Here is a 21,758-nt window from a genome sequence, read left to right as displayed (position 1 = left end):
CCTGCTGCTTTGCTGCAATCTCCGCCGGTCCTCCAATCCCACGTCGGCCACCGCCACGCCCCCGCCGGCTCCACTTGATCTTCGAGGAGCTCCGGCGGCACACGGCGGATGACCTGGGCCGGCACCGACAAGCGTCGTGGAGCCGCGGATACTCGCTCCTCTCAGCGTCGCAGGGCTTCCAACGAGACGCGGGCCGTGCCCTGTGTCAACCTGGTCTGCTCAGCTGTTCTGTGTGCACCCCTTCACCACGGTCCGAAGGGGGCTGTGTTCTCCGGGCCGATGAGGTGAGGGGGGTGGGGGACCCCGCAGCCCGTCGCACCCGGGTGAGATCACGGAAGGCAAGGGAAATAGTTGCAGGAGCCTGTACAGAAACGCTTCGGCTGTCGATAGCTGGAAGGTGCAGACTGTTTGGACGCCACGGAACACGCGATTATTCAGGATCTTTAGGGAGCTTCACAGAGCTCACGGGGAGGCCGCCATCTTGGACGGCTCTCTAGTGCCCTCTATCCTGAAGAGAGGTCTACCTTACAAAGATACAGTTATCTTAAATCCAGAAGTCAGGGGAGAGGTAATTTGGTGGTTACAACAGAGAGAGGCTGAAATGCTTTGGAAATGTTTTAATTGAATCCCAACGCCGTCATCACGTTTTTGTATGCATGCTTTCTCCAAGTGCCTCATGAACAGGGGGTTCCAAAAGCTGCAGACCCCTCAAAATGACTTCTTCAACGCTCCAAACTGCTTCCATGCTTCCAAGGTTGTTTTCAATATGCTTTTTTTAAAAAAAAGATAGAATAAGATTATATGTCATCTTGAAGAGGGACAAGTTCTCTGCAGTCTGTTACATCACCTAGGTAAAAAATAAGGGCGCCTGGCGGAGTCCTGATATACCCAGGGGGGCACATATATAATAATCAAAAAAATCAGGATGTGAGATCCTACAAATAAGCAGGATATGGTTTTGAACAGAAAAGTTTATTTCAGAAAACCACAAGTGTTATAGTTCAATTAGTTTACATAGCTTTCGATAAGGATGAAATGCTCAAGTGGAACAGACAATAGTGATTGAGTATGGTGGAAATACAGATTGAGTATTATCCTCTTTTGTGTTGAGGTACAGAGTTCCACCTAAAGGCACAGTGGTATACAACAGTTAGAGGAAGATATACTTATACAGTAGTGCACCCAGGACATAGGGTGTTCCAGGGTACCGTAAACACGGGGTGTACACAACATAATTTACAAGACATACACGAAAAAGGGTATTTGCAGTTGTGTCACTGAGGATCGACACAGGGGTTTTTCGGCCAGGAAGGCAGAATTGTTGCCTGGATGGTGTTGGCCTTCTTCAGGATGAGCACCAAATGTGGTGTAGTCCGTTTTGTCTGTGAATAGAGAAGGATTTGTAAGGATCTCGGGGTCTAATTATGTTATTCAGTGTATCATGACTGTGGCCTAGTGTTGCCCTATCGAAGCGCAGCTTACCTGCTGCTGTGTGAGCAGTGGTGATGCTGTACAGAATCCTCCAAGGGTAAATGTTGGATGGTAGGTGCAGGGAATGTAGTGGGGGAGCCGTGGGTTCCTGAGGTAACGATTGGTCAGGATCCAGTCGGCTAGAGGAGGGCCTGAGAAGGTCGCTCGTCTGAAAAAAAAAAAGATGGACACAAGTGTGAAGCGTCGGTGCCGGCGTATAGGACTAGGGTGATGGCGTCCCTGGGTTGGTGGATAATATAGTATGCATGCATGAACGCTCCAGGGCGTGTCGGCTACCTGGTATCACCTGTTGTCTTAAGTGATGTAGGGCGTGGAGGGTATTATCGACCCATTCAAATAAAAAAATAAAAAAATAAAAATAAATAGCGCCAAAGTGATGTCTATGTTGAGAAGTGCGTCCGAAATGGTGGTGCGTCTGTGTTCTACAGATGGGTCACAGTGCGCATGAAGGGGCAGAAGATTTTTTCGGACCTTGAGACTAAAATACTTTTTTGAAATGTACCTACCTGAGAAACAGAACTCGGAAGACACCATTGACCAAGAACCCGCAGAAACATCAGAGAACGTGACAGGCCTGAAACCCAAATCAAACTTTAATCCTCCTCCCCACACTATTCCAGGGGCGTTCAAAACCTTTGAGAAAATAGTCATGAAAACCATCAAAAGCGGACTGGAACAGAAGAACTACTATCAAGATAACCTGAACAAAGATGAAAGACTATCTCCCAAAAACCTGGACTCGGGTAAAAACATAACCATCAAAACAGCCGATAAAGGCGGAGGCATTGTTATTATGTACACTGAAGACTATAACAAAGAATGCCAGCGCCTCCTAGATGACATCACGTCATACAAAAAACTGAACAGAGATCCCACACAACGTCTACTAGAAGAAATCAGCAATCTCACCAAACATGCTGAGGGTGAGGGCTGGATCTGCACCGAAGAACGCACTTTCCTCAACAAAATGCACCCCCGGACACCGGCATTCTACATTCTGCCTAAAATACACAAACACGCTACGACACCACCTGGCAGACCTATTGTCTCGGCCTGCGACTCACTACTGGAACCCCTGTCACTATACACGGATCATTTTTTGAAACCCTTCGTGAGTAAAATGCGATCCTACATCAAGGATAGTACAGAGACCATCAAGATCCTAGACACCATCACCCTGACCACTAATTCCATCCTAGTCACCATGGATGTTGAGGCGTTATACACCTCCATCCCACAGCGAGAAGGACTACAAGCTCTCGCCACTTGCCTCGAAAGAAGGAGAGATGTGATTACTACCCCAACCAACTTCATCTTGGAATGCATCCGCATAGCCATGGGCGAGAATTTCTTCCTATTTGGACAACAACTGTACCAACAGATTAAAGGGGTCAGCATGGGTGCCACCTTCGCTCCAGATGTGGCCAACCTGTATATGGCCCGGTACAAAGCTCCATGGTCCCTTAAAGGGTCCCGCAAAGACAGGCTGGTAAAACCAGCCGGTCGTGGTGGGACCCGCTAAGGGACCTTGTGATGCGGCGGTAAGGGGTTAACGGCACCGTCATCCTTACCGGTGCTGTTAACCCCCTACCGCCAGAGTCGGAATGACTCCCATTGTCTTTCTTGAGGAACACCTTTCCTCCCCTTTCCTAATGTTTTCTTCTTCACTTTCTCATAGTGTGAAGGTATTTTGGAGGCCATTTGGTGTTTTTCTTTGGAGGATAGAAGATTGTTTGCCAGTTTTGAGTTATCACAGGATGATGCATAGTTAAGGACCTTGGAAGTCCAAGCTCATGTGCTCATGTGTTATTTATCAGTGTAGGTCTTCTGACAGATCACTGTCTCCACAAGTCTCAGAGCTCCCCGGATGGACTGAAGGGGTTAACTCTAAGTTTATTTGCACAACCTCTGCTATCAGATGATGGAAGATACCTTTGAATTTGATGCCAGCATACGAAATATGTCTCTCAGCCCAAACCCTTCACCTCACGTTAGGCATCATCAATACCTTGTTGGCCGCTGTGATTCAATGGAAGACCTCATCTGCCTAGGTCTAATTTTCATGACTCATCCTTGCTGCTCCCTTCGGCCAAGTTTCTTCTTGCCAGCCCAGTGTTTCTTTAACCAGTATGATTTACTGCTTGGTCAGCCATGGGTTTTCAATGGGCCTGCATACCTTGGGGAGTATGAAGGCGCTAGTCAAGTCCAAGTACTAATTCTTCCTAATCTCTGCCCATTCCCATTGGCTCCACTGTGCTGATGCTGTCTTGGCCCTTCCTGCCTCTATGCCTCAGGTTTAAGGGAATATATCCTCTCCTATCCTCTGCAGCTCAGATGGTCCTGCTTAGCCTTCGTACAAACCTTCTTACCTTTTGGGGTAATGCATGGAAGATGAGGGGGTTAGTGTGGGCTCACATCATTTCCTCTGTGGTATTGGTGGGTCAACTCCTGGCAGTTTGCGGGGACTGCCTTCTTTTTCATACCTAAACTGATGGATGTGTCTATTGCATTGCAGCAATTAACAACCCAGCTAGGCCAAGTCTAAGTAGAGATATCAGCCAGACATGCTGTCAGTCAAGGCCCTATAAGAACAGGTAGATAGGAAACCTGGGGCAAAGTCAGTTTCTCATCTTTCCCCCACCAGGACCCAACCCAGAAAAGAGACGTGCAGCTTATACACTACTGATGCAAACACGTTTCTGCAGTGACTCAAATAAGCATGGACTCTACCAAACCCAGCATCTCCTCCTTTTTAAAATCAAATTGAGTTTCCAAATGACCAATATAAAGTCATATTCGTTTTTTTGACACTTGTGGTGTGATGCTTTGTGCATTACACCCCATTAATCGGGCCAGATGATGCAATGTGTTACAATTTTGTTTAAGAAAATATTTTATAAGTGAATCTCATCCCAGACCAAGGCCGTAGAAATGCTACGGGTAACAGAGGGGGCTAGAGCTTGCCTGCCCACATTGCGCATTTTCAAAAACTGGTTGTAGAACTCTGCTGGCCCAAGATGATCAGATGACTGCTTTCCAACACGGACTTCAGGGTGAAATTCAGGACACCCTAGTCCATGTTCACCCTGCCCCGGCCACCAGTGAAGACCTTATTGAAGCAGCACTTCATACTGATCTCAAGACAAGGACAGCCCAAGAAAACCAAAGGATGCAACGATCTCGGGTTTTCCCTGCCAGCCCCCTGGTTTCCACCAAGACCATAGTCACAGAAGAAGACCTTGTGCCCACACAGACTGGATAATGCAGTACTCCACTTTTTCCAGAACAAAGGAATACGAGACGCCTGGAAGGTTTATGTATCTATATTGCGGAAACAAAGGTCACTTCCTTTGGGACTGCCCTTTATTATGCTTGGGAAACACCAACTTTTCGGGATAAAGGGGAGACCTGTTTTGATTGTATCCACACTCCTTTTGCATTCCCCATGTGCTTCCTCGTCTAACGCGGCATCCCACACATCTATGTACCCATTCTGTTTTTAGGAACGACACCACCAGTGAAAGTTGCCGCTTTCATTGACTCAAGGGCCACTGACACTTATATGGACCACCAATTACATCCGCCCGAAAACAAGTAATATCAATGTATTTGAAGATTCAGGACAGGCCAATCCATTCCTTGGATGGATCTCCACTGTCTTCCGGGGGCATCACATACATGACCATTGCTTTGGTGGGGCGCTTTTAGGATCATCAGGAGTACCTTTATGTTGAACTGATTGCTGCAACCAAAGTACAAGGACTTTGTACTTACTGGCCTAGGCAACAAGTAACATGTTCATTTTAGCACTGTTGTCAAGTCTGTCAGAGCCATGTGCTTGTCAAAGAAGTCCTTCTGATAGCCACGCCTAGTCTTGCAGTAGTTCCTGCTGTGAGCAATATCCCCCCTGGATATCATGAGCCTGCTGGTTTGTTCTCACTGACAAACAAAGCAAACCACCCCCACACTGCCCCTCTGACTGTCTGATTCATCTCAGGACAAAATTACTCTTTGTCTACAGAAGAAGAAACTGTCCTAAAGACGTATGGGGATAAATTCCTACACAAGGTGAACATTTGACTACGACACCTGCTGGGAACCAAAAAAAAGAAACCTGTGAAGCTCTACGCGTCTATAGACTGCAGCAAGCTGAAGCAGATCACTCATTCCTGATCTCATCCAGCAAGTTTGAGATTCGCCATGGCTTACCAAGCTGAATTTACTTGGAATATACAATCCGGCATGAACCCATGAAGGAGACGAGTGGAAGGCTGCATTCACGACCACGTATGGCCAGTTCAAGGACCGTCGTGGCATGCCTTTCACCCTCTTGAACTGGCATGCCACCTTTCAGCTCTTTATCACTGATGTATCCCATTGCAAGTATGTGTTTTACATACACGTGTATCAGAACAATACACTCATCTACTCCCACAATAAGCTCCCACATATTGAGCATGTACTGGAATTACTCCACCGATTACAGACACTATGGGCCTCGTTACAAGTTTGGCTGTCCGGAAATAAGGGTGCCGGTAAGCTCACTGGCCCCCTTGTTTCTGGACCGGCAAACTACATGTTGGCCTGCCGTGGCCACTGCGCTCGACAGGTCTGGCCCTGCTGGACGCAGCGGCCACAGTAGGCAGACCCTTCACGGAAGCGCTGGCAGCGTTAACAACGGTGCCAGCGCTTCCGAGTCCCCACTCCCATAGAGACCTGTGGGACTCTATGGAAATGGGGACTTACATTTTACCAGCGCCTGACTTCCCGGGCAAACTGGACGTGTAATCTCCCGGTGGCACTGGGAAGTCAGGCCCCAGTAAAGTTTTACGAGTAGCACCGACAGGGCTACCGCCGGACTCCTAATGAGGCCCCATGTCAATATGCTAAACTGGAGAACTGAAAATAAATGTCAGTTTTACACAAAAGAGCTGGACTTCTTGAATTCTCTTTTGGATCAGATGAAGGTGCAAGCCAACCTGGAGTGGCCCAAGCCCACAGAAGAGTAACGATTCTTGGACTTCAATGACGATTTGTGAAAGGTTTCTCCTAGCCGCCAGAGCCCCCTTAATCAATGAACCTGAAAGTCTGTTCCATTTGTTTCGGTTTATGGCCACGCCGGAGGCCTTCCCTGACCTCTAGGGAGCCGTCTGGTCGACTCTCATCTTGCTCCCGCCTGACTCTCGCAAACCCTTTGTGCTTGAAGCTGACATTGGCACTATGTGGTGAATGGTGCTTACATGAGTACATGTAAGGATGAGTACTTACATTACCTGGCATATGACCCACGAAACTCATCACATCCGAGAGCAATTGAGCTTGTTACTGTGATGCTGGAAATGCATCAGAGGGACAGGGCCTCTGAATCCTTGTCCTTTACTGCTTTTTATCGTGTGTTCTGTCGTGTTTTCTGCCCAGGAGTCCATGTGGGACTCCTGGCAGTGCAGCTCTCTCTTTTGGTTTGGTGAACAGACCCATGGGATACCCTTATGGCACCCATGGGTAGGGGTACAACCCCGTGCCCCTAGTGTATGTTTTTGGGCACCTGTGGGTGGCCCACAGAGCAGGGTATGGGCTGGTGGCAGCTCCATGCTGAATTTGACAGGTGCTCTGGGTGTCCTCCATTTTGGGATACCCAGGCCCTGCCATTGGGATCAGTTATTCCTGATAGGAAACAAGATGGCCCCTGTGGCCTCTTGCTTTCTATTGCCTGTTACCTTGTTTTCCCAAAGTCCTGGGAAGCCCTGACTCTGTCCCTTCCCCCTGACTGACTGTTGGGTGGAAGTTCCATATATGGTGTTGTTGTGAAGGCCCAGCTAGACTGACTGGAGCCTTCCCAGTGACTGTATGTTGTGGGTACCTCCTGTGGGTGGGACCTGGGTGAATGGAGTGTGTGACCAATATACACTCCTTGTTGTGGTTGTCTGGTTTCTGGCATGAGAGACAAAGACTGAGACAGCCCTGCCCGAAACTGGCCTGAATGCAGTGTGTAGTGTTGAATGGCTGGGTACTTGTCCCAATCCACATTCCTTGTTGTGAGTATCTGAAAGGGAGGAGTGTGGCCTGAATGCACTGTGTGCCTGATTGGCTGACTGACTGCATGAATGCCCTTCTGTATGATTGGCTGCTGAGTGTGTGCCAGCAGTGTGGATGAGAGACAGAATAGTATATCTGGGGACCTTTCACCACTAGTAATTGTTCAGAAGCGTTCAGAAGCTGAGTCTCCACTCTAAGAGTAACTGGAACTGCTGATCCTCGACGCCCAGCTGGAAGAAGAAGACTTGCTGTTGCACTTGCTTCGACCGATCTGAAAGCTGCCGAATTCGTCGAGGACTGACCCGAGAGAGGACCTGGTAAGGCACCCTCTTCCCGTGCTCCGAGGGATCATCGAGCACCGCTACATCTTCGCCAAAGCGCCCTGGAAGTCAGACCCTTGAAAGGCTGCCGACCCGAGACGGGACCGCCGAGGAGATCGAAGTGAAGCACCCGGACATCGCCGCTGTCGAAGTCCATTGCCGTCGACCAGGGTTCGCAGGTCTGTGTAACCGCTGGAGGCCCGTCGAAGTTGTGTTGCCCAGCCGTGGGAGCCACTTGACGCCGTGCTGCCGACGACCGGAGCCGTCCGCTCCTTGCCTAAGAACAGTTGAATCGAAGGACTCCCTCGTCCGCACCGTCGGCCGCTTTATCCTGCCGGAGAAAGTCGAGGACGACCAACGCGCCGAGGAGAAACCTACCGGTGGGTTTCCCGCCACCCGAGGACCACAAAGACTCGAACGACTCAACGCCCTTGCTGGGCCCCCGTCTTCACAATCTTTGCAGTCCAGAACAATTGTCATCGAGGTGCCCCGCACGCCTCTGCCTTGCAGGACGCCAACGCTCCGTCGTCGACGAGCACCGCTTGGATCGAAGCTGCCGCCTCATTGACGCCATTCTACCCTGTTTGTTGTCGGACGTTCGACGCCCCGTCTCTCCCGCTTGAAAGGGAAGGCATTCAAGAAGGGCCGTCGATTCCCCACTGCCGAACGCCGAGTTCCTCGACGCTTCTCGACGCCTCTCGACGATCCGTGACTCCCGCTTGAAAGGGGGTCGCTCAAGAAGGATCTGTTGACGCCTCTTCGAAGAACTCGACTCCACCAGGTACATTGGGGGGGTAAAAACATTATAGGAGGGAATAAGACTTGCAGAACAATATATGGACTGGGCTTGTGCTATATCTTTATTTTACAGGTTGCCCAGGTGGGGGGATCTCCACACAGAACTGTGTCTAGTGGTAGGGGCCAGTATTCTGCCTATTGCTAACCATCTTATTTTCTCTCCTCTCTCTATTGCTGGTTTCACTCTATTGATCTGTGTGACATTGTTACAGTATTGTTGATGCACTTTAATGAGATCTAATACAAAGGCTGGTATCACTTTAGAATTGTATATATATTGTATATATTTGCCATTGTTGATTTTCCTAAGTACAAAGTGAGTTATTATGATAAGTGTACATAACCTTGAATATTGATTATATAAAGACTGTGTTCAACCAATACAGTGTGTGGACATTCCTTTGTGGGGGCTTGGGGACTACACTGTACTTAAGAACCAGCCTACATCACCTCCTGAGAAGCTAGGCCTTGATTGCTCGACCATAGCTACCGAATAGAGAATCTAGGCTGGGGTCCTCTGTGCCTCCCCTCTACCATATAGAGAGCAGAAGTACAGATCACCCCCTACCAGTTTTTACAGCTGGTGGCAGCGGTGGGATGCTTATGGTTTTAAGAATCAGTGTATAACCGTGCCACTTACAAAATATCTGCACTTTATTAAATTAAGGTTTAGTTGTGTACAAGATAACTGCATTACAAGCAATGGAGTCTATTGCAAATGGCAAATTGACTCGGATGAGCTGGGAGGCTCTCCAGAGTGCTTGTGAAGCCAGGGAGTTAGACTTTGTGGATAAGTCTAGGGCTGAGCTGATAGCTGCTCCGGTGGACTACCAGACTGATGGTGAAACTCTTGATGAGGGGGGGAATGCAACCAATGAGGACTCTGCCCCTGGGGTTTCTGCTGAATCTGTTTCTGGGAATGCCGCCATTCCTGCTGCCTCTGTTCCAAACCCCAGCAATTCCTTGGAGCTTGAGTTATTAAGGATGAAATTGGCCTTTGAATACAGCAAGTTGGAAATAGATGCTGAACTTAAGAAAGAGGAGTTGGCTCAACAAGTGGAGCTCAAGAATAGGGATCTTGAACTCAAGAGCCAGGACACTGAATGTCAGAGAATCCAGCTAGAGAAAGCTAGAGTGGAGACTTCAGCTAAAACCAGTGAGAGTGTCAGGTCCCCAGCCACCAAGTTTATGAAAGATTTGGTGGGTGTATTTGTGGAGGGTTCAGATATCCTCCAATGGATTGAAGCGTTTGAAATGGCTTGTGCGATTCATGATGTTGATAAAAGAGATTGGGCTAAGTGTTTGTTAAGCAGAGTGCCTCAAACTGGATATGACTGTATTCTGAAGCTGAGTGTGGAAGAAAGGGGTCAGTATGAGTGTATGAAGTCTGCTTCGATTGCCAAGTTTGGCAAGACACCTACCCAATACCTTAAAAGGTTCAGGGATTTTAAGAAAAGAGAGAATGTGTCTTGGGTTGACTGGGTGAGTGCTGCGCACATGAACATGATGGGGTGGATTGATGGATACAAGGTTAAGGCTTTTGTTGAATTGTCCCACCTCTTGTTTTTTGAGCATTTTTCTGAAGCCTGTTCACCAGAGCTGCGTCAGTATGTGGCTGACCAGAACATTTTGGACCCCTTTAAGCTGGCTAGGTTGGCTGACAAGTGGGTCTCCCACCGGGTGTCCCCTAAGGACTCCAGTGGGAAGGACAAGGACAAAGAAAAGGGGGCCTCTCAGAAAGCTGAGGAGTCCCACAAGCAGTCGCAGTCGGGTAAACCTAAACCTCCCACTCCCAAGACCCAAAAATCTAGTGGGGATAAGTCATCTGTGGATGGGAATAAGAGTAGTGGTCCACCTGCTGCAAAGCAGGCACCCAGTGGTTCCAGTACCGCACCCCGCACTCCTGGCACTTGTTGGGACTGTGGGGCTCTGGATCACAAAAGGGGTGACTCCAAGTGTAAAGGTAAGGCACTTGGAGTACAGGCTGTCAGCCTGACCTACCCTTACCCTGTGTCTGAGGTGGAGGCCACTGTCCTCCCCTCCTCTACCGGGATCACATTTGGTGCTCAGGTAGAGATTTCCTTAGTGTCCCTTGGGGCCTGGGACCAGTATGCAGAAGTACTGGCGACTATCCCACAGAACACCCGTAGGTTTTTGAGAAGTGTCCTCTTGAATGGCCAGCCTTCTACTGGTTTGAGAGACACTGGGGCAAGCATGACAGTGGTGGACAGGACCCTGCTCAAGCCAGAGGACTATGTAGGTGCTCCTCTGAGAACCACCAGGTTAGCTGGTGGGCCTCCCAAATTATCGCCTGTAGCCTTAGTCACACTCATGATTGGAGACAAGACAGCAAAGCTTCCTGTCCTGGTTCAGGACAATGTCCCTGCTAACATTCTGTTAGGAAATGATCTAGTAGAGTTGGGGTTGATCTCGGATGGTCTTCCCATGACTGCCGCTGCAGTCACTAGGTCACAGGTGACACCGGGTCTGGCTGTGAGTCAGGTACCCGAGCCAAAGGCGAGTCCTAAGGCAAGAAGAAGGAAGACCAAGAAGGCCACCTCTGTGGAGGGAACACCTTCTCTTCCTGCTGTTCCGACAGCACCCATTGGGGTCCATGCTCCGGACGGGCTGGGTCCAGTGGAAAACACAAACTCAACTCCTGTGGGAGAAGAGACAGAAGACTCTCCTGTGGGAGAGGTTCTCAACCCGGAGGATCATCCCGACCTTCAATGCTTGTTAGCTGAAGGGGGACCCTCCCGGGCAGACTTCTGTAAGGGACAGAGAGAGTGCCACTCTCTCGAGGGACTGAGGAAACAGGCCCTGTCCCAGGCACAAGGAGAAGTGCCTAGGACATTCCGGATTTATTGGGAGGGTGAGCTTCTTGTTAGTGAGCCCACTAAGCCTGAACCTGGTGCCCTCAAGAGGTTGGTGGTACCCCAGGTTTACAGGCCCTTCCTACTGCAGTTGGCGCATGAGGTGCCCTTGGCTGGTCATCTTGGGATCAAGAAGACTAAGCAGAGGCTCTCTGCCTATTTCTACTGGCCACGGATGGGAGTAGAGGTGGAGTCCCACTGCAGGACCTGCCCAACTTGTCAGTTGTCTGGCAAGACTGGAGGCAGTGTCATTGCCCCACTGCAACCATTGCCAGTGGTTGGCACACCATTTGAGAGGGTGGGCATCGACATCGTCGGTCCCCTTGACCCTCCTACTACAGGTGGACATCGGTTCATCCTGGTCTTGGTAGATCATGCCACCAGGTACCCTGAGGCAATACCCCTTCGGACTGTTACTGCCAAGGTGGTTGCCAGGGCTCTCCTGGGCATTTTCACCCGTGTTGGATTCCCCAAGGAGGTTGTCTCTGACAGAGGATCCAACTTCATGTCTAGTTACATGAAAACCATGTGGAAAGAGTGCGGGGTATCCTACAAGTTCTCCACCTCTTACCACCCCCAGACCAATGGTTTGGTTGAGAGATTTAATAAAACTCTCAAGGGCATGCTAGGGGCTTTGGAAGAACCCCTAAGGAGGAAATGGGATCTCCTCCTGCCATGCCTGCTGTTTGCTTACAGAGAGGTACCTCAAGAGGGTGTTGGTTTCAGCCCCTTTGAGTTACTCTTTGGACATCCCGTGAGGGGGCCCCTCGCCTTGATCAGAGAAGGCTTGGAAGCCACCCCTCCAGGTCCCGCCAAGCAAGTGGGGGACTATGTGTTAGGCCTCAGACGGAGGATGACGCAGATGATGGGTCAGGCAACAGCAAATCTCAAGGCCAGCCAGGAATTGAATAAGTACTGGCATGACCTTAAAGCCTCGCAAGTGGATTGGACTCCGGGACAGGAAATCCTTGTGATGGAGCCTACCAAGCCTAGAGCTTTGGCAGACAAGTGGACTGGACCCTTCAGGATCATCTCCAAGATGGGCGAAGTCAATTATCTGGTTGACATGGGAGCCTCTGGGGTAGCCCCTCAGGTATTCCATGTCAACAGGCTCAAGCCTTTCCACCGGCGAGCAGAAGTCTCATGTCTCTTGCTAGCTTCAGGGCAAGAAGAGGATGAGAGTGAGCCCCTTCCTGATTTGCTGCATAGCAACCCTCAGGGTGGTTCAGTGGAGGGAGTACATCTCTCTCCGGATTTGACAACAGAGCAACAGAGGGCCTGCAGGGCTTTGCTCCAACAGTATGCCCCTCTGTTTTCACTGACGCCAGGCCTTACACCGTGGTGTAGGCATGGAATTGACACTGGTGACAGTGTGCCTGTCAAAAGCAGGTGCTACCGTATGTCAGATACCGTCAAGAACCACATCCAGGCAGAGGTCGCCAAGATGTTGGATCTGGGTGTTATTGAACCCTCAACCAATCCCTGGTCCAGTCCAGTGGTCCTTGTCCCCAAGGCAAGTTCCCAGGCGGGTACCAAGGATTGGAGGTTCTGTGTGGACTACCGAGGAGTCAATGCCGTCACCAAAACTGACGCGCACCCATTGCCCAGGGCTGATGAGCTCGTGGACACCATAGGTGCTGCCAAATTTGTGAGCACCTTTGACCTTACCTCAGGCTATTGGCAAATAGCTCTGACGGACCATGCCAAGGAAAAGACGGCCTTCTCAACACCTGAGGGACTCTACCAGTTTAGGGTCATGCCTTTTGGGTTGAAGAATGCCCCTGCCACCTTCCAGAGATTGGTCAACCATGCGCTCAGTGGGCTGGAAGCCTTTTGTGTGGCTTACTTAGACAACATTGCCGTCTACAGTTCCACCTGGGAAGAGCATTTGACACATCTGGATAAGGTGTTGCAGGCCTTGAAAAGGGCTAACCTCACTATCAAGGCCACCAAGTGCCAGATAGCTCAGGGGAAAGTTACCTATCTTGGTCATGAGGTAGGAGGGGGTCAAATCCAACCTCTCGCCAGTAAAGTACAGAATGTACAGAACTGGCAGACTCCCACTACTCAAACCCAGGTGAGAGCCTTTTTGGGCCTCACTGGGTACTATCGCAATTTCATGGCAGACTATGGAACCATAGCTGCACCCCTGCCAGCTCTAACTTCACCCAAACAGCCTAGGAAGGTTAATTGGACCAAAGACTGTCAGAGGGCCTTTGATGGCTTGAAAGAAAGTCTGTGTAGGGCACCTGTGTTGTGTGCGCCTGACTACAGCCGACCCTTTATCGTCCAGACGGATGCCTGCGACACCGGAATTGGAGCTGTCTTGTCCCAGTTAGATGACAAAGGGAGAGAACATCCTATCATATTCATCAGTAGACAACTCAAGGATAGGGAACTTAGTTGGGCTACTGTTGAAAAGGAGTGTTTTAGCATAGTTTGGAGCCTTAGGCGTTTTAGGCCCTACCTTACGGGGTCTACCTTCAAGGTCCAAACAGATCATAAGCCCCTGAAGTGGCTTATGCAGATGAAGGGTGAGAATCCGAAATTGCTCAGGTGGTCCATTAGCCTGCAAGGGCTAGACTTCACCATAGAGCACAGACCAGGGATGAGTCACGATAATGCAGATGGCCTTTACAGAAGGTATGTTGACCGTCTGGATGAGGGTGTCTATCCCGTGGGAGATTAGACACCCTCCACCTCAGTCTGGGGGGGGCGACTGTGATGCTGGAAATGCATCAGAGGGAGAGGGCCTCTGAATCCTTGTCCTTTACTGCTTTTTATCGTGTGTTCTGTAGTGTTTTCTGCCCAGGAGTCCATGTGGGACTCCTGGCAGTGCAGCTCTCTCTTTTGGTTTGGTGAACAGACCCATGGGATACCCTTATGGCACCCATGGGTAGGGGTACAACCCTGTGCCCCTAGTGTATGTTTTTGGGCACCTGTGGGCGGCCCACAGAGCAGGGTATGGGCTGGTGGCAGCTCCATGCTGAATTTGACAGGTGCTCTGGGTGTCCTCCATTTTGGGATACCCAGGCCCTGCCATTGGGATCAGTTGATTCCTGATAGGAAACAAGATGGCCCCTGTGGCCTCTTGCTTTCTATTGCCTGTTACCTTGTTTTCCCAAAGTCCTGGGAAGCCCTGACTCTGTCCCTTCCCCCTGACTGACTGTTGGGTGGAAGTTCCATATATGGTGTTGTTGTGAAGGCCCAGCTAGACTGACTGGAGCCTTCCCAGTGACTGTATGTTGTGGGTACCTCCTGTGGGTGGGACCTGGGTGAATGGAGTGTGTGACCAATATACACTCCTTGTTGTGGTTGTCTGGTTTCTGGCATGAGAGACAAAGACTGAGACAGCCCTGCCCGAAACTGGCCTGAATGCAGTGTGTAGTGTTGAATGGCTGGGTACTTGTCCCAATCCACATTCCTTGTTGTGAGTATCTGAAAGGGAGGAGTGTGGCCTGAATGCACTGTGTGCCTGATTGGCTGACTGACTGCATGAATGCCCTTCTGTATGATTGGCTGCTGAGTGTGTGCCAGCAGTGTGGATGAGAGACAGAATAGTATATCTGGGGACCTCTCACCACTAGTAATTGTTCAGAAGCGTTCAGAAGCTGAGTCTCCACTCTAAGAGTAACTGGAACTGCTGATCCTCGACGCCCAGCTGGAAGAAGAAGACTTGCTGTTGCACTTGCTTCGACCGATCTGAAAGCTGCCGAATTCGTCTAGGACTGACCCGAGAGAGGACCTGGTAAGGCGCCCTCTTCCGTGCTCCGAGGGATCATCGAGCACCGCTACATCTTCGCCAAAGCGCCCTGGAAGTCAGACCCTCGAAAGGCTGCCGACCCGAGACGGGAAAGCCGAGGAGATCGAAGTGAAGCACCCGGACATCGCCGCCGTCGAAGTCCATTGCCGTCGACCAGGGTTCACAGGTCTGTGTAACCGCTGGAGGCCCGTCGAAGTTGTGTTGCCCAGCCGTGGGAGCCACTTGACGCCGTGCTGCCGACGACCGGAGCCGTCCGCTCCTTGCCTAAGAACAGTTGAATCGAAGGACTCCCTCGTCCGCACCGTCGGCCGCTTTATCCTGCCGGAGAAAGTCGAGGACGACCAACGCGCCGAGGAGAAACCTGCCGGTGGGTTTCCCGCCACCCGAGGACCACAAAGACTTGAACGACTCGACGCCCTTGCTGGGCCCCCGTCTTCACAATCTTTGCAGTCCAGAACAATTGTCATCGAGGTGCCCCGCACGCCTCTGCCTTGCAGGACGCCAACGCTCCGTCGTCGACAAGCACCGCTTGGATCGAAGCTGCCGCCTCATTGATGCCATTCTACCCTGTTTGTTGTCGGACGTTCGACGCCCCGTCTCTCCCGCTTGAAAAGGAAGGCATTCAAGAAGGGCCGTCGATTCCCCGCCGCCGAACGCCGAGTTCCTCGACGCTTCTCGACGCCTCTCAATGATCCGTGACTCCCGCTTGAAAGGGGGTCGCTGAAGAAGGATCTGTCGACGCCTCTTCGAAGAACTCGACTCCACCAGGTACATTGGGGGGGTAAAAACATTATAGGAGGGAATAAGACTTGCAGAACAATATATGGAATGGGCTTGTGCTATATCTTTATTTTACAGGTTGCCCAGGTGGGGGGATCTCCACACAGAACTGTGTCTAGTGGTAGGGGCCAGTATTCTGCCTATTGCTAACCATCTTATTTTCTCTCCTCTCTCTATTGCTGGTTTCACTCTATTGATCTGTGTGACATTGTTACAGTATTGTTGATGCACTTTAATGAGATCTAATACAAAGGCTGGTACCACTTTAGAATTGTATATATATTGTATATATTTGCCATTGTTGATTTTCCTAAGTTCAAAGTGAGTTATTATGATAAGTGTACATAACCTTGAATATTGATTATATAAAGACTGTGTTCTAACCAATACAGTGTGTGGACATTCCTTTGTGGGGGCTTGGGGACTACACTGTACTTAAGAACCAGCCTGCATCACCTCCTGAGAAGCTAGGCCTTGATTGCTCGACCATAGCTACCGAATAGAGAATCTAGGCTGGGGTCCTCTGTGCCTCCCCTCTACCATATAGAGAGCAGAAGTACAGATCACCCCCTACCAGTCTTTACAGTTACATAGGAATAATATAAGATATGCAGTCCTCAAAAAGCATTCCATGCCTGATTCCGCTTGCTTTAAAAATTGTTGTCATTATTATCCATTTAAATGGTACTCAATTTATCAACCTAGATAACCTAGATAGGATGAAGGACTGAGTCTCACTTTCAGGATTTAAACCTAACTGCATTCTGGACAAAGATGACAAGTACAATTGATTATGCAGCTGGGCCCTCTTGCCAGCTGAAATGAGTTTCGATTGTTTTGTACAGTTGAGCGTTTTTAATAATAATAATTTGGTTTCTTAAATAGCGCTCCAAACTGGATTCCTCAGACTTCTAACTGCTGTAATAAGAGGTATTATTTCTATTGCCTAATCTAATGGTTCTCAGTTTGTCACCCATGGAAGAATAAAGAGCTATGCCATATGCAACCATTTAACTCATGAGTTATCCAACATGACATTAAAGAATCGTGCACCTGTCAATCTTAAAGCAAACTATGAACACTGTTGGTGGTTATCCTGAAAACCTGGTGTGGTTGGAACCTTTAGTTCCGGAGATCAACACCCCTGATCTAACGCATGTTAAAATGATGAGACAGATGATTGCTGTCGGGCCCTGGCACGGGACATCATGCAACCCCCCCTCCCGCGTCTATTTAGCATGAGCAGTAGAGTTAGAACACGAGGCTGTTAAATCATGCCACTTACTTCTATAGGCGATAATAATAGGAACAATTTCACAATGCCAATCAGAAACTGAATGAGAGTAATAACTAAGAGACATATTCAGGCAGCACACACTACTGGAACAGTCTGCTGAGTAATAATAAAGCACTTTGTTGATTACTTTAGTAACAAAATTGCTCAAGGGAGGAGACACCCTTTTTTACAATGTGTAATTAATTCTGAAACTCTCTGGCTAGGAGAAATGTGTGTAAGGGATTACATCTTGTTCTACTTTTAAAATTGAGGATGAACCACTGTTTTATTTGGGGATTGGTTTCATTTATTATATAACTGTTTAAACTGTGCGCAATGGAATTGTATCGTTCAATATTTTAATAAAGTATTAACACTTCATTGCCTGACAATTGGTTGTTAACTAAATGCATGGTGTCTTGTGGCTGAAATAGAGTTATCATTCTTTCGCTAAATGATACTCCTGTTATCCATTCCATAAGGAACAAAAGGGTGAATCTTCCTTGCCAGGATTCGAGCCTATGCCCTTCGGGTTACACACAGATCATGGAGGATTAACTATGTACACGTTGCTCTAATTCTATTCGCATTTGCAAGCTTTATTACTTCCTTATTGGTCTATGAAGTGAGTAATGCAAATATACAGACTCGTGTACTAGGCATTGTCTGCCCTCTCGCGTCACGCGTCATGCTCGCCTTTGCGCTCCTTCAGATTGTTAAGGCCTCTCTCAACCAGTGCATTATTCCAAGCTGCTTAAATAGGGCTGTTCTGGCCACGCCTTAAGAAGCCCTCACTGGACCCAGAAGACCTCTCCGGCTATCGACCAATCGCTAGCCTGCCATTCATTGGTTAGGAGTGTTGAGAAGATAGTGGCAAATTAACTTCACAAGCAAATCAATGGGCCAGCATTGATCCAGGACTACCAATCTGGGTTCCATCCTAAATACAGCACTAAAACAGCCACCATCCAGGTCATCAATGATGCTCTCCAGATCACGAACAAAGAGATTCCTGTTTCTTGGTTCTCCTCGCCCCCTCTGCCACCTTTGACACGATGGACCACCAGACTCTGATCAGCCTCCTTGCACAAAGCATGGGCTTTGCAGGAACGGTCCTGAGACAGATACCAGGGTTTTCAAATGGGAACGTTCTGATCGGACCACCATAGAGTGCCACAAGGCTCGTTCCTCTCCCCAGTGATCTTTAATCTCTACATGGATCCGCTGGGATCTCCCCTAGAGGACACAGACATTTCTCTACACCAGTACGCGGATGACACCGAGCTGCAACTTACTTAAAGGAAACTGCCCCCATGACATCGCTCCAAAAAACGTGGATGGCAAGAACGTAAATACCACTCAACCTGATCAAAATTGTATTCATGCTCCTCGCCCGCCCCTCCAAACAGAAAACTATCCAGGATGACTGAACAAGATGCACCTGGATGGATCCCCCGCCCCCCAACTTACACCAACCCCCAAAACCCTCTGGTTCATCATGAACCAAAAAGTCTCCTTTCAGCAGGACATCAACAAGACATCCCAGATCGTGTGGTACCAGATCACGCGTCTACGCACAATGAATCCCTTCCTCCTTCCCAAGGACTTATGGACTGTGACATGCGCTTGGGCTTGCACACTTTGATGGGGTAAAAATCTCCCCTCACCTTGCTCCATGCGATACAACGGCTCTCTGGTCCAAGCAGTCCATCATGCTGCATTCTGCCTCATCTGTGGTTCTAAACAATGTGATCATATCACTGCCACCCTCCCTGCCAGGATTGTTTAAAATGTCCAGAATCACCTAAAAAGCAAACACCACCAAGACGCCCACCTAATTTACCGCACAACATATCACCTCAGGCGTCACACGCTTCCTGAGGAGCCAGACTCTTGCTAGGCTGGAAACTAAACTATCTAGCAGGCAAAAGACCAGGAAACAGTCCTTTTCCTCCTATGCCCCGGCATAGTGGAACACCAACTTGGTGGCAATCAGCACCGCTCTAATGCTCCTGCAGTTCAGGAAAGATCTGAAAGGCTTGCTGTGAGAGTTTACAGAATAAAGAACTGCTTTCAAAGACTAGCACTGGCAACGCAGATAGGTTTTGGCAGTCATATGTTAAAATCAGCTTCAAATGCCCCAATAATGCCATATGCTAAGGTATAGCCCCAGTTATGCTGGTGTTGCGATCAACTTCTGCCGCCAGGGATACAAATGTATAACTGCAACAAACTACCCAGTCATAAAAATTAATGTGCTACTTTAATTCTATACATACACAAACGACTGCATTTCGTTCTTGTCCAGAGTCAATTATCACTCACCATTATGTGCCCTTGTGTACCCATTATGTGACCATATGTACAATATTGTCAATTATATGTACAACATCAAAGGACACCCCTGATGCCTTTCTTCTAGATAGAAATGTGAATGTTAGCATGCGCCACACTAAAATGGAATTCTTAACTTTAGCTTGCGTCTCATCTAGACAGGATTATGAATGTTAGCATGCGCCACACTTAGATCGAACTCTTAACTTTAGCCTGCGTCGTATCTAGACAGGATTATGAATGTTAGCATGCGCCACACTTAGATGGAACTCTTAACTTTAGCCTGCGTCGCATCTAGACAGGATTACTGAATGTTAGCATACGCCACACTTAGATGGAACTCTTAACTTTAGCCTACGTCGCATCTAGACAGGATTATGAATGTTAGCATGCGCCACACTTAGATCGAACTCTTAACTTTAGCCTGCGTCGCATCTAGACAGGATTATTGAATGTTAGCATGCGCCACACTTAGATGGAACTCTTAACTTTAGCCTGCGTCATATCTAGACAGGATTATGAATGTTAGCATGCGCCACACTTAGATCGAACTCTTAACTTTAGCCTGCGTCGCATCTAGACAGAATTATTGAATGTTAGCATGCGCCACACTTAGATGGAACTCTTAACTTTAGCCTGCGTCGCATCTAGACAGGATTATGAATGTCAGCATGCGCCACACTTAGATGGAACTCTTAACTTTAGCCTGCGTCGCATCTAGACAGGATTATGAATGTTAGCATGCGCCACACTTAGATGGAACTCTTAACTTTAGCCTGCGTCGCATCTAGACAGGATTATGCATGTTAGCATACGCCACACTTAAATGAAACTGTGAATGTGAACAAGAGCCAGACTTGGATGGAATCATGATCACTGGCCTGCCTCACATCCAGACAGAATATTGAAGATTACCAAGTGCCACACTTAGATGGAATAGTGAATGATAGCAAGCATCACACCTAGACATAATTGCAAGGACAGCAATGCCAATGTACCCATCCACTAACAATTTCACCCCTCTGCATACACCTCTCAAACTCTAACCAAACACAACCACAAGCCTAAAACACAACAATCCGCACACATTTCACTACACTGCAACAACAAAACAAACCACACATAGACTCACACAACAGCACGCGACGACTACCGACCGTAAAACACCCCATCATTGCTCTCTTGCACTTTTCCAGCTTATTCCCACTAACTCACCCCCCCCCCTTCCTTTTTTCAGAGTGACCATAGCACTAGGGGTCCACTCCGGTGGTGGTAGTGCACGGTACAAATATCCTTTAACATTAACATTGCCTGCTAGTTGCTGCTTCCTACTGCAAATGCACTCTCAAATGCCTCAGGGATGCCATTGTAATCCTTGCATACTTACCATATGTAAGACAGACATTATAATGAAGCGTTTTATTGATTGAGTGTGTTCTGTTCTGTAGTAAAAGCCTTACTAATAAAAATGCTTGCAAGAACAACACGCAATCACACTTCACACCCTCTCTCTTAAACCTCAATACTTAATTCAAAGGTCAGCGATGAAGTTCACATCATTACAAGCGATAACAATCACTAAAGTACCTAAAACTAATCAGTAATCAGGCACGTATTTTTTAAAATAAAATAATTTTGTGATAATGCCTCAGACATCTGGGACTCTCTCGATTAGATTGCCAGCAGGGGCAGGCAATTTGAAGCAAGGCACACATAGAACATTCTCCTTTCAGCAACTAACAATTCCAGAAACTGGGAAATGAGGGACTAGACAACCGAAAATCACACCTACGCTCCCTCAGGCGAACGATGTAAACAGAACTGAAATTGCTAACAGCACATCACAGCTCTCTTGCTGCTTTCCCGCTCAATCCTACTCGCCACCCCCTCACCCTCCTTGCATTACAGATCCGCCAGAGCACTAAGAGACCACGCAGGTGGCAACAGTGCGTGATATAAGAGCCTTCAACATAACATAAGATAACATGTCTAAAGCAGATGTACACATCTGCTATCATACCAATACTCCACTACAGCAGAAACTTAAAAACGGCAATTCCACTTGCGGCCTCCCTTGTTATTGCGGC

This window comes from Ambystoma mexicanum, chromosome 9, assembly GCF_040938575.1.
Source record: "Ambystoma mexicanum isolate Mex_15411 chromosome 9, UKY_AmexF1_1, whole genome shotgun sequence".
NCBI classification, from domain to species: Eukaryota; Metazoa; Chordata; class Amphibia; order Caudata; family Ambystomatidae; genus Ambystoma; species Ambystoma mexicanum.
Note: the sequence above shows the minus strand (reverse complement) of the source record.